Below are 11,826 nucleotides of genomic sequence, written 5' to 3' on the forward strand. Positions count from 1 at the left end.
GTAGAGTTTTCAAGAGTTAAAGAAGAGGTTGACCACTGCACATGTGCTAACCTTGCTGACAGGTTCGGGTGCATTCACACTGTATTGTGATGCCTCCAGAGTTGGTCTTGGGTGTGTTCTTATGCAATATGGAAAAGTTATTGCTTATGCTTCCAGGCAGTTAAAGAATCATGAGAAGAACTACCCCACACACGACGTGGAGCTTGCAGCAGTGGTGTTTGAATTAAAGATATGGAGACACTACCTATATGGCAAGCATTGTGAAGTATTTACAGATCACAAAAGCCTCCAGTACAGTTTCAAGCAGAAGGAGTTAAATTTGGGGCAGAGAAGGTGGCTCGAGCTATTGAAGGATTATGACATCAATATCCTTTATTACCCGGGCAAAGCTAATGTGGTAGCAGATGCACTTAGTAGGAAGTCAATGGGTGTCCTCGCCCATCTTGCAGTACAAAGGAGAACTTTGGGTCGAAAAATTCAAAAACTAGCAAATGATGGAATTAGACTGGATGAGACCGAAGAAGGAGGTATAACTGCTTATTCCTTAGCGCAATCCTCTCTTGTTGCGCATGTTAAGACTAAAAAATGATGAAGATTCGTACTTAGTGAAGTTAAAAGAAGGAGTCAGAAACAAAGAAATCACTGCTTTCATTCTAGGAAGTGATGAAGTTTTGAAGTTGAATAATCGGTTATGTGTGCCTGACGTAGATGGTCTTAGGAAGGCCATAATGGAAGAATCTCACAGCTCGAAGTACTCTATCCACCCAGGTTCTACCAAAATATATCTGGACTTAAAAGGGTTGTATTGGTGGAAAGGCATGAAGAAGCAAGTAGCAGATCATGTGGCCGAATGTTTGAATTGACAGCAAGTCAAAGCCGAGCATCAGAGGCCTGGTGGCCTAGCTCAAGATATAGAGATACCACAATGGAAATGGGAGATGATTAGTATGTATTTCGTAGTAGGTCTGCCTCACACATACCATAAGCATGATTCAATTTGGGTTATTGTAGAGCGATTGACAAAGTCCGCGCATTTCCTACCAGTAAAGACGACAGATTTTGCAGAGCAGTACACGCAGTTGTACATCAAAGAAATAGTCTGATTGCATGGTACTCCAGTTTCAATCATATCTAACAGAGCCCCTCAGTTCACGACTCATTTTTGGAAGGCATTTCAGAAAAAAAAATAGGTACCAAAGTCAATTTGAGCACCGCTTTCCATCATGGTCAGGCAGAAAGGACCATTCAGACTCTCGAAGATATGTTGCGAGCATGTGTTATAGATTTTGGAGGTAATTGAGATGATCACTTACCACTAATAGAATTTGCTTACAATAATAGCTATCAGGCCAGCATTAGTATGGCTCCTTATGAAGCGTTGTATGGGCGAAGATGTAGGTCTCCAGTGGGTTGGCTTGAACCAGCAGAGGTGTCGTTGATTGGTCCAGAGTTTGTTGTGAGGTCTTAGAGAAAGTCCAGCTAATCAGAGAAAGACTAAAAGCGGCTCAAAGTTAGAGTTCATGGTTGGTGACAAGGTGTTTTTGAAAGTTTCACCAATGAAAGGAGTTATGAGGTTTGGTAAGAAGGGAAAACTTAGTCCTAGATTTATCGGACCTTATGAGATTTAAAAAAGAAGGGAAACATGGTTATGAGCTAGCGTTGCCCGTTGAATTGTCCTCTGTTCATCCTGTCTTCATGTGTCTATGCTTAGAAAATATATTCATGATGAGTCGCATATAATACCTTCCGACGCCATAGAAATTAAAGAAGGCTTGACTTATGAAGAGGTACCTATAGAAATTCTCGATAGGCAAGTAAGAAAGTTTAGAACAAAAGATATAGCATCGGTAAAAGTTTTGTGGAATAATCATGATTCAAAAGAGGCTACGTGGAAGGTCGAGGAAGATATGAGGAAGAAGTATCCTTATTTATTTGAGGAACAAGGTATGTGAACTTAGGTTTGGTTTGGCATTTATATTTTATTTATTAAATACAAGTTAGCGAGTGTTTATATCCTTACTAGATTATACTTAGTTGTTGAAGTAATTTAGTTTCTGTCAGAGTATATTTAGTTATTAAATAATTTAGTACCATGCCAAAGTATATTTAATTCATTAAAGAGATTTACTTTTGCTGAAGTGCTGTGCTTTAGATTTTGGTTGGTTATTGTGGTACCTCCTTGCAGGAGTGTGAGTAATTAGTTTATGAGCTGTGTATGGTACCTATGAATGGCATGTTATGGTATATTTGGTTGTTGTTGGTGTAGTTGTGGTATTGGTGACAAGGATATTTTTTTGGATAGTCCACTTTACAGGGAGACTCTGCCGAAATATTTGAAAATTTAGGGAGTTAGTCAAAATTTAGAGTCCCGTGGGAAAGTGAATAGTGCTAAGAAAATTTAAAAAGTTCAAGGATTTAAGGAGTGATTGTTAGCTTAAGAATAAGGCCCTAAGCAACATTCGAGCACGAATGTTTTTAAGGAGGGAAGATTGTAACACTTCTTAAATCTATAAAAGTTTCAAAACATGCTAAATATAGAATTTAATTTTTTTTTTTAATCTTGCCTTAAGTGCATAAAAATTATACTTCTAGTACTGATTTAAATCCTTGTGATTGACTTTTGAGTTACTTCTCTATTTATAAATAATTGAATATACAATTAGGAAAATATTAATAATTTTAATATTATTAATGAGTATAATTAAATACTAGTTAAGTCAAAAAAAGAAAAAGAGAGAAAGCAATAAAACAAAAAGGGAGTCACGTGACTAAAGCCCATAAAGTGATAAAAAGTCTTAATGCCTTAAACAAAACAGAAAGCATTTTGTTTTCTCACGTAGACAAAAGGCTTAAAGCCTTATACGAAACGGAGGCAGCCACAAAGTTACTCACGGAAAATTCTAGGTTTCTTTACAAATCACTAGTTATTGAACTCAGGTATATAAAATTTCATATTCTCAATTATCCTACAATATAAAAATTGGATAATTAATTCCCTTCTTTCTCAGTATCAACAATAAATTTCATGTTTAGGTGTGGAACTTTAAAATTGATTAAAATGCACTGGTTATTGTAAAATCAATTATTTGACGGGTATAAATTGGACTGGGCCCTACGTATTGGCTCGAGGAATTTGAAGTGAGTTGATATAACCCTTTACTAAAGTGGTTTAACTCATAAAAGCACGCATACAAGGTGTTTGATAAATTGCTTTAAAAAGTTAATATGTACTTAATTGGAGCGAGTGAGTACCTATTAACTTAGAATTGTTCTAGCTAAAGTTAGATGATTTATTATGATATGTGCATAAATTTTCAGATTTTTGTGCTATTCTTATATGCCATTTTCATGTTGAAAATTCATGAAGAAGCAAGAATCTTTAGAAATACTTTTAAATATTTATTTTATTCTTATGCCATGCTTTACATTTAAGGATACCAGTATGAGTATGTATAGGATGTTTCAGAAAAGATTTAGACTTGAAACGTCACAAGAAGAAGTTTTAGAAAGAAAAGATTTTTGGGAGTATCCTCTATTCTGAGAAGGGGTCATCGTCCATACCGAGGGTCCTGACCAAGGCTTTGACTTCCTGAAACTACTTGTGCTAAAGTAGAGAGCACACGAGCCGAGGGTCTCGTTGCTGAGAATTTACTTAGCCAGGCTAAGGTATAATACATGAGCGCTGAGAACCATGAAGCGAGTGGCACCTCGTGGATTGGGCCTATTCGATCAGGTTGGGATTAAACCCGTGCCGATCACACGGTGATTAAGATAAAAATAAGTCAGGATAGTTGGAACTCCCGAAGCATAAAGTGAAGTATTATTTTTTGATAAGAAATAAAAAGAAAATATTTTCTTTTAGAATATTCATAAACTGCTATTATGCAATTATTTTAGAATTGTTCTTAGAAGCTTTATGTTTTTCCATGTATTTAGAATCTTTGTTCGTAATGTATATTTTATTAAAGTTTCATCCCCTGTCGTTGAGACTCACTGAGTACAATAGATGGTACTAACGTTTTCTTTTGGGAACCTACGTTGGTCTGCGGTACAACGTGAGAACCGGTTTTGCAGGCGAGCAGACTTCAAGTTAGGACTTCCCTCTCTTCCACTACTATTGGTGAGCTCCGCTTTTGTTCGTGGAGTATTCCATTGAGTCATCTTTATTTAGTTATTTCTTTGTTTACTTGGAGAACTAGCCAGACGATCTCATGTCCTGAGCAGTGCGTCAGTTTATCAGTAGAGGTTTTATAGACACAGTCGATGGGTTAAGATTCACATGTTTTTGATAATAACTTAAGCAGTATTTCAGTGGTTACTACGATAAAGTTTTGGAGTTGGTTTATTTTAGATATTTAAATTAATTTAAAGTATTTGGTTAAAGTATTGCCTGGGTGCAAGTAAGGTTTGAAATTATAATAGATTTGATAAGGGCAGATGGTTCGCTCGGTCAAGTTTAGTGATCGGGTGCTGATCATGGCTTGTTCAGAAAATAGGTCGTGACATAAACTGAAGTGAGAAGAAGGAATTTGAGTAATCCCATCAGATCGAGAATCTGAATCAAACCGGAAAAGAATCCTACCAGTGATTTGGTTTGGTATTAAAAAAAGTAATCCAACCATAATTGATTTGGTTTGGTATTTGCTTAAAAATTCAAACCGAAACCAAACCAACGCGAGATTACATATGTATATTTTAAAAATATTGTATACATAAAAATATTTATTATAATATAATTTATATATATATTTAATAAACTTTTTAATAATTTATGTATCTTCAATTAGTTCTTTAACTTAATATTTTATTTGGGTTTAGACAGTTAGGTGAAAAGTTTATTAGAAATAGTTATTTTTGACCTACGTAGGATAGACACCTCAAACCAATATTATACTAGCACAAATTAATAATTATGACATACCTCAAAGTTGTTTGCTAATTCCCCTTTCTCTCTTTCGCCTTCAATTTGTTTTCCTCTTTCCATGATCTGATGTATAAAAAACACATAAAACTTTATCAGGAGAAAGAAGTAAGAATACAAAGAAACTGAAGAAAGAAGCATAGCAAGAAAACAGTTTTGCAGATATAGCCATGCATAAAAAGTAAGTGTTTTCTGAAGAATATTTCCCCATCCGAGTACCAAATTAAACACACTTTTGTTAAGTTAATAGAGACTAAATGACTAACCTTTTTAGTTGATTTTGAAGATGAAAAATCTGAGAAATGGCTTTAGAATGAGGCAACAGAAAGTATGGAATGGTTGCTTCTTTCTGTTCTTGTGTATGTATGAATTCTCCCCTTTACAACAAACCAACAGTTTGAGATAAGAAGTTGAAAATTCGTGAGGAGGAGAAGAGATAAGGGTATAAGGGCACCAAAATCATGAGTTTAGTAAAGTGAGCAATTTTTATATATTTGATAAATTGTGATGGTTAGATTTAAACAGAATTGTGAAATAAAAAGAGATAAAGGGAACTCACATTTGAAGGTGCAGGTTATATAGTTTCTGCTATTTTTGGTCTATTTCTTGTGGCTAGTGCAGTACGTTGAGGTGCAATTCTTGTTTTTTTGCCATATTTCTAGTGTCCGATACAGTCTTTAATGTTGTAATTTCTGGTATTTGACAGGACTTTCCTCGAAAAACAGCAAACTTCAGGTCCTTATTAGGCATGTTACACCAAGCAGTGATGAATTCTCTCAATGGATTAAGAGAATCATATAACTACTAACCATTATGAGATTTTAATCCCAAGTAAGTTGAGATCGACTATATGAATTATTGCAGACCACGTCGTTTCATTTCAGCTCATCTTAAAGGCCGTTTGTTTTTATTAAGATTAGTATGTATGAATATGAATATACATTAAGATGTATTTAGATTTGAATATTGAATAATTAAGTTCGTTTATTTTTTTCCAACATCTTAATATTTATAAATTATAGTTATTAAAGTTAATAATATAAAAATCCAATTAAGGTAATGCAAATGTTGTAACCACAAATTAATTATTAGGTCCTAAAGATGTGATTGATGGAATTAAGACTAACAAGAACGCATTTATAATTTCTGTATCCAAGCAAGCAAGGCAATTAGGTATATGTCTATCCTAACTGCGAATTTGTTCTCCGACCCCCAGGTTCAAGAACTTACTCTATTTAATCCTATATATAATCTAGAATTCTCACTTTCGAGTTCAACTCTAGATTCGTAGATAGTACTTCGCTGTTAGCTACAGAACAAAATAATTAAGAACATGATTAAATAAACAAACCAATATTGAAAAAATCAAAACCGTCAATTTAAACTTTTTCATGTAGCACCCATAATCCCGGAACGAGAAGAACTAGCCACACATAGTCATGCTAGTTATCATAAGATGTTTGAGAGCATAAAACTACAAGTAGTACAAGAAAAAAAGGAAAACTCTATGATTTTGGCTCATAAATTGCTCTGGTAGCGTTTCTCCTTTGCAAGAGTCGAACTCCGCTCAAAAAGTGTGTTTAAGGACTATTTATATGTGTAGGAAAAGTCCTAGACGATTTAAACCAAGTCCAAGCAAAACATGAAAAAGTTGGCTTCCGAAATATGTTGGATGCGCCGCACTGCTTATGGCACTGAGTTTGGGTGCTATGGTGAGTGTTGGGACACTGAGGATAGCACTGAAATTCGGTGCTATAGTGGGTGCTAGGCACTGACTATGGCACTGCTCCATTATTCCTCCATTCTTCTTTCAATCACTCCTACACAAGTAAACAACTCAAATAGGCTCAAAACATCATAAAGTACTCTAAATATCACTATTATTATACTAAAATGCGAGACAATTATCATCATATTATATGTTCTTTTAGCCAATTATCATGTAGTTTCTAGGATTTGACAGGACTTTCCTCGAAAAACGATAAACTTCAAGTCCTTATTAGGCATATTACACCAAGCTGTGATGAATTCTCATAATGGATTAAGAGAATCATATAACTACTAACCATTATAGCATTTCATTAATCCCAAGTAAGTTGAGATCGACTTAAAGGACATTTGTTTTTATTAAGATTAAAATGTATGAATATGAATACACATTAAGATGTATTTAGATCTGAATACTGAATAATTAAGATTGTTTATTTTTCCAACATCATAATATTTATAAATTATAGTTATTAAAGTTAATAATATAAAAATAAATTAAGGTAATGCAAATGTTGTATCCATTATTAGGTCCTAAAGATGTGGTTGATGGTAGCTGTCTGGTGGTACTTTAACTATTCGGAGTGCAAGTGGGAGAGGATGATCATGGACTTTGTGATTAGCTTTCTGCGTACTTTGCGAAAACACGACTCAGCTTAGATGATTGTTGATAGACTCACGAAGCCCGCAAACTTCATTCCAGTCTAGACTACTTATACAACGAAGCAGCTTTGCACAAAATTTTCTTACTGAGATAATACTGTTACACAAGGTGCCCGTTTCTATCATATCTAGCAAAGGTCAGAGGCGGATCCGGGATTTCAAGAGAATGGGTGTACTATTGTGAAGAGGTGGATCTAGAATTTATATTTGACGGGTTTAACTTTAGTCTCTTACCATGAACCCACTGCACTTTTAAAATTCTAGGTTCAAAATTATACTCTTTTTGAAATTTTAGTAATTTTCACACACACATATATATATATATATATATATATATATATATATATATATATATATATATATATATATACTTACGTGCTGAAAACAAGACCATTCAGAGTGAGATTTGAACTGCCAATTTCACATGTAGAGGTGCACCCAATAATATTTGCATCATAAGAGTTTTTAAGCATGGGTTTACACACATATATTTAAGTAATTTTGAAGAAATATAACATTGTTATAAATGATTTGGGAAGAGGAGTATGGGTTCACGTGAACCTATGCCCCTCTGCATGGATATGGCACTGGCAAAGGTGCACATTTTATATCAAAATTTTGACAGTCCTTTCAAAAGACTTTAGAAGAACTAATTAAAATAGATATGGTAAAATGACAGCCTTCTGCTGCTGCATCACCTCAATTACTTTAAACCTAAATATAACCAGCCCGATCCAAACCATCCTGCATTAGACTCTGTTATGCAATTCCTGTAGGTGATAGTTTCCCATGATGCATCATATTATTTGAGGAAAAGTTGTTGGATTTCTTGTCTGTTTTTTCACAGCTAACATAGCAAGAGAAACAGCCTGTGCAGCTAAATTATCTACACTTATAGAGCGAGCTGCAACAGCTTCTACCGTCGGGCGAATTCAGGATTTGAACTTTATGAGCTCAGATTCGAAATTCTATCGCCTTTTATCTAATTTAATGGGTTCAAAATCTATTATTTATATATATTTAACGAGTTTTCTGGCAGATATACAGGATATAAGCCGAAACTATGTTTTCAGATACGCCACTAACTACGGCTGCAATTTTTGCAAAGTCCTGAGCAATAGCATACTTAGGCATACTTAGTGACAAACCAGAGGCAACGCTTCTAAGCCAACACAGAAAACAAACTTTTGGAAATAAGCTTCTGGGAACACTAGCTAAGCATGTGCATCGGGATTCTGAAGGAGATAGGCTTCCACACTGCTTTGTACATCCAATACTTTTCTTTGCCTGCCTTGGCTTCTTCTTCCTTAGGCTTGAGAAGGAATCTGGTTTGGTTGGACATTTGGTGCAGGAAATATAGGAGGATTTCAAACAAGGTAAAAATCAAGCCAACAATCTAGAGGATTGAAAGAAGCCAAGCACTGAGCAGTCACGTCCAAGATCTCCTCTTAGGTGAAGAAAAATTGGAAACAAATGTAGTATGAATCTGAAAAACCAAAGCTAGCGGAGGAACCCTGGGTTTAAAAAAATGCAAGAATTCAGTTGATCATAGCATGAACCTAATGAACAGTTGACATTTGACGAATACATGTAGTTCGCAGCATATGTGTACGCGTCTATATTGGAGAGAGATTCCTGGGCAGTTTATAAGCAGTTCGCAACTTTTCACCTCACGAGTTAGCTTTTGCAGACAAAGTTGGGGAATCTGTGACAGAGTGGTATCAAAGCTTAGCATCACCAAACTGGATAAGCTCAGCAGCCAAAGTGTGGCAGTTGAATCGAGCTGTTGAACAACAGACAAGGGATTGTCGATTTGGGAGGGATGAAAGTGTGAGCTTCTTGTCTGTTGTTTCACAGCTTATTGAGCTAGAGTATCAGCCTATGCAGCTAAATTAGGGATGGTATTTCTTGAAAAATTTACAAAAACTAAAAAAAACTGAGATATAGGATAACTTTCATATAGTACAAAGGTTGCCCACCTTTTGTTTCACTTCTTTCTTGCCCGATTCGGCAATCCCATTATCCCATGTATGTTTCTTGATTTGCAATAATATATTACTCATGTATCTAGACTTGAGAAGTAACATATGATATGCAAACAATTCAAGCCATGCCCAAAAAAAGAAAAGAGAGTATAGCAAGGCATCTGGTGACTGCTCAAACTTCACCATTTCATTTAAAGACCATGACATCCACTTCAGATTTTCTCAAAAAGAATTACAACTAATGTTTAACCATACAAGTCCTACAAATTAATTAGTAGCTAAAAGTACATTACAGCACCATTTCATCAGTAGAGAAAGTAGAACATGCTCCCTACCCACCCAAAAACATAATAGTAGTTCTTACTTTGACGATACAGCATAACACGAAGAGTTTGAAACTCTTTATTTGTTTCTACTAATCTGTTGTGATTACTAGATTAACCACACAAAACAAGAGAGTGCAACTTGATTGTATTGATAAAACAATAGCAAAATTACAAAGGGGATAGCAAAACCAACATTCAGATGATAGAAGGGTGCTAGAAAGGGGAGGTGAGAGGATACAGAATGAAAGTGGGATGAGAAGAAACAGAATTCTGCAATAGACTACGACCTAATCCTACTGCTTCTCTCAGTACTAGATATAACCACCCCTATTCTCATATTGCCAATCTCCAAGCAACACCTGTCCTCCTCAACCTGGTTTCCAAATGTAGTCTAAGAGCCTCTTGTTGGTTTCTTTCTGCCTTAAACTCTTTCTTGGTCCAAACAGCCCATCAGATACTGTGCTTGGGCTAATTTCCTTGCTTAGCCCACCTGCATAACTGTTCTTTTCAACTTGCTCTGGCCCATCCACAACATAATCTCTGTGAAGTCGCTCGGTCAAGGATGAAATTGATGGTACATGAGCTTAAAAGGCCTCTCCATAACCTTTAGCTCCCATGTTGCGACTACAACCAGCACACTGAAACTATACGAAGGGCTCAAGCAAAAAAGCGCGGAGAAAGATTAACATAGAGCTAATACCTACAGCTTTCCTATGCAGAAGCCACGGAGGAATCCCCATCACTATTTGACGTCGATGCTGCATCACCATTAACGGTCCAAACGGAATCAGGCATGTCGAACCTCTGTCTTGCCATTGTCCTGTATATGTAAAGTTTCTCGACGAGGCAACTTTCTGGTCTTGTATCTCGATGACCCCTCTCATCCATAACTTCAACATTAACCGGGGGCAACTTCTGAGTTAGCAGCTTACATGCGCCATAACTAACTGAACAAGAATACATCCAAAGGTATCACATTGTCTCCAGCTTTGCAGCATTGGCCAACAGAGCCTCGTCGCCAAAGGGGCAGCCTCTGATCTCCAACTTATGGAGCTTTTCATAACCAGAGAACACTTAGTAGAGGCCTAGATCACTATCCCCTGCAAAAGTTACGGAGAATATCTCTAGCTTCTTAGCATGGGCCTCGATGTACTCGACCACGAGATCCATTAGGAGGCCAAAAAGCAGAAGTCACCGCAATCCCTTGCGGTGTTGCACGATGGCTCCAAAACCATCATCGAGCGGTCCAAGGGCTAGATAATTAGGAGTTTGAAGCTTGATTATACACAAAGGTAGTCTGATCAAGTTAGGACGGTTCCTTGCAATAAGGTGGCATTTGTCATTTGGCAGCAGAAGTATAAAACTGACTGAAGCTTAGGGCAGCCAGCTGAGACAGCTACAAGGCCTTGCTATGTCATGGATACATTCGGTTCTTCCACATACGGCTCGGAAGGAAATACATTAAGTTCTTCAAGGTCCTTACAAGAGTTAGTGATAGAATTTAAGGATCCGCCAAACTATATAGAGAACCAGGTTCTCTATTAGTTTTCACAGAACACACGTACACTACAGTAGGTAAATGACATAAAGAAGTTTTACGTGGAAAACTCCCAGCTCACGGGATTAAAAACCACGACCTACCCTTGTAGGATTTCAACTTCACTATTGAGCAAACTTTTAGATTACAACCTATTGTAACCTAGGAATTAACCTCTTAATCCCTCACTAACTTGTAACAACACTATTACAAGCCACTTTGTAATAACTCTATTACAAAGACTTACAACTCGACTAACTCTAGCCAAGACACAAACACAAGGGTTTATGATTTACAAAGGTTTCCTACACAATGCTTCTAACTAAGCTAAGTAGGAATTAGAAGTAAAGAACTTTAACAAAGGTGCAAAACAACTAAGGACATGTAATAACTCAATACAGTGAACTGGTCCGTTGTTATGTTGTTCTTTATTCTTGATGCTCTTGAGAATCGCTTGCCAGATTATTTGGTCACTTGAGAGAGTGCTTGATGGATTCTTCAATGTTCAAGTGATGTTTTTCCTTTGGTTTAATATTAATATAACATTGGTGACATCACTCGATTGATGCAAGCATGTTTGGTACAGGAGCATTCCCAATAAAGTTGACTGCTGCAATGTTATGTGTG

At 36.3% G+C, this 11,826-nt stretch overlaps 1 long non-coding RNA gene across 1 annotated transcript in view; it reads right to left on the reverse strand.

Annotated features, from left to right (window-relative positions):
- LOC117274755 (uncharacterized) overlaps positions 1 to 5,382 on the reverse strand; it is a 28,195-nt gene extending 22,813 nt beyond the window's left edge. The window contains exons 1-2 of the long non-coding RNA XR_011414449.1: positions 5,188 to 5,382; positions 4,922 to 4,987 (exon numbers count right to left, since the gene is read on the reverse strand). This is a non-coding gene — a long non-coding RNA (uncharacterized lncRNA). The remainder of the gene's footprint in view (positions 1 to 4,921; positions 4,988 to 5,187) is intronic.
- Between the last annotated feature and the right edge of the window lie 6,444 nt (positions 5,383 to 11,826).

This window comes from Nicotiana tomentosiformis, chromosome 2 (genome assembly GCF_000390325.3).
Source record: "Nicotiana tomentosiformis chromosome 2, ASM39032v3, whole genome shotgun sequence".
NCBI lineage: Eukaryota > Viridiplantae > Streptophyta > Magnoliopsida > Solanales > Solanaceae > Nicotiana > Nicotiana tomentosiformis.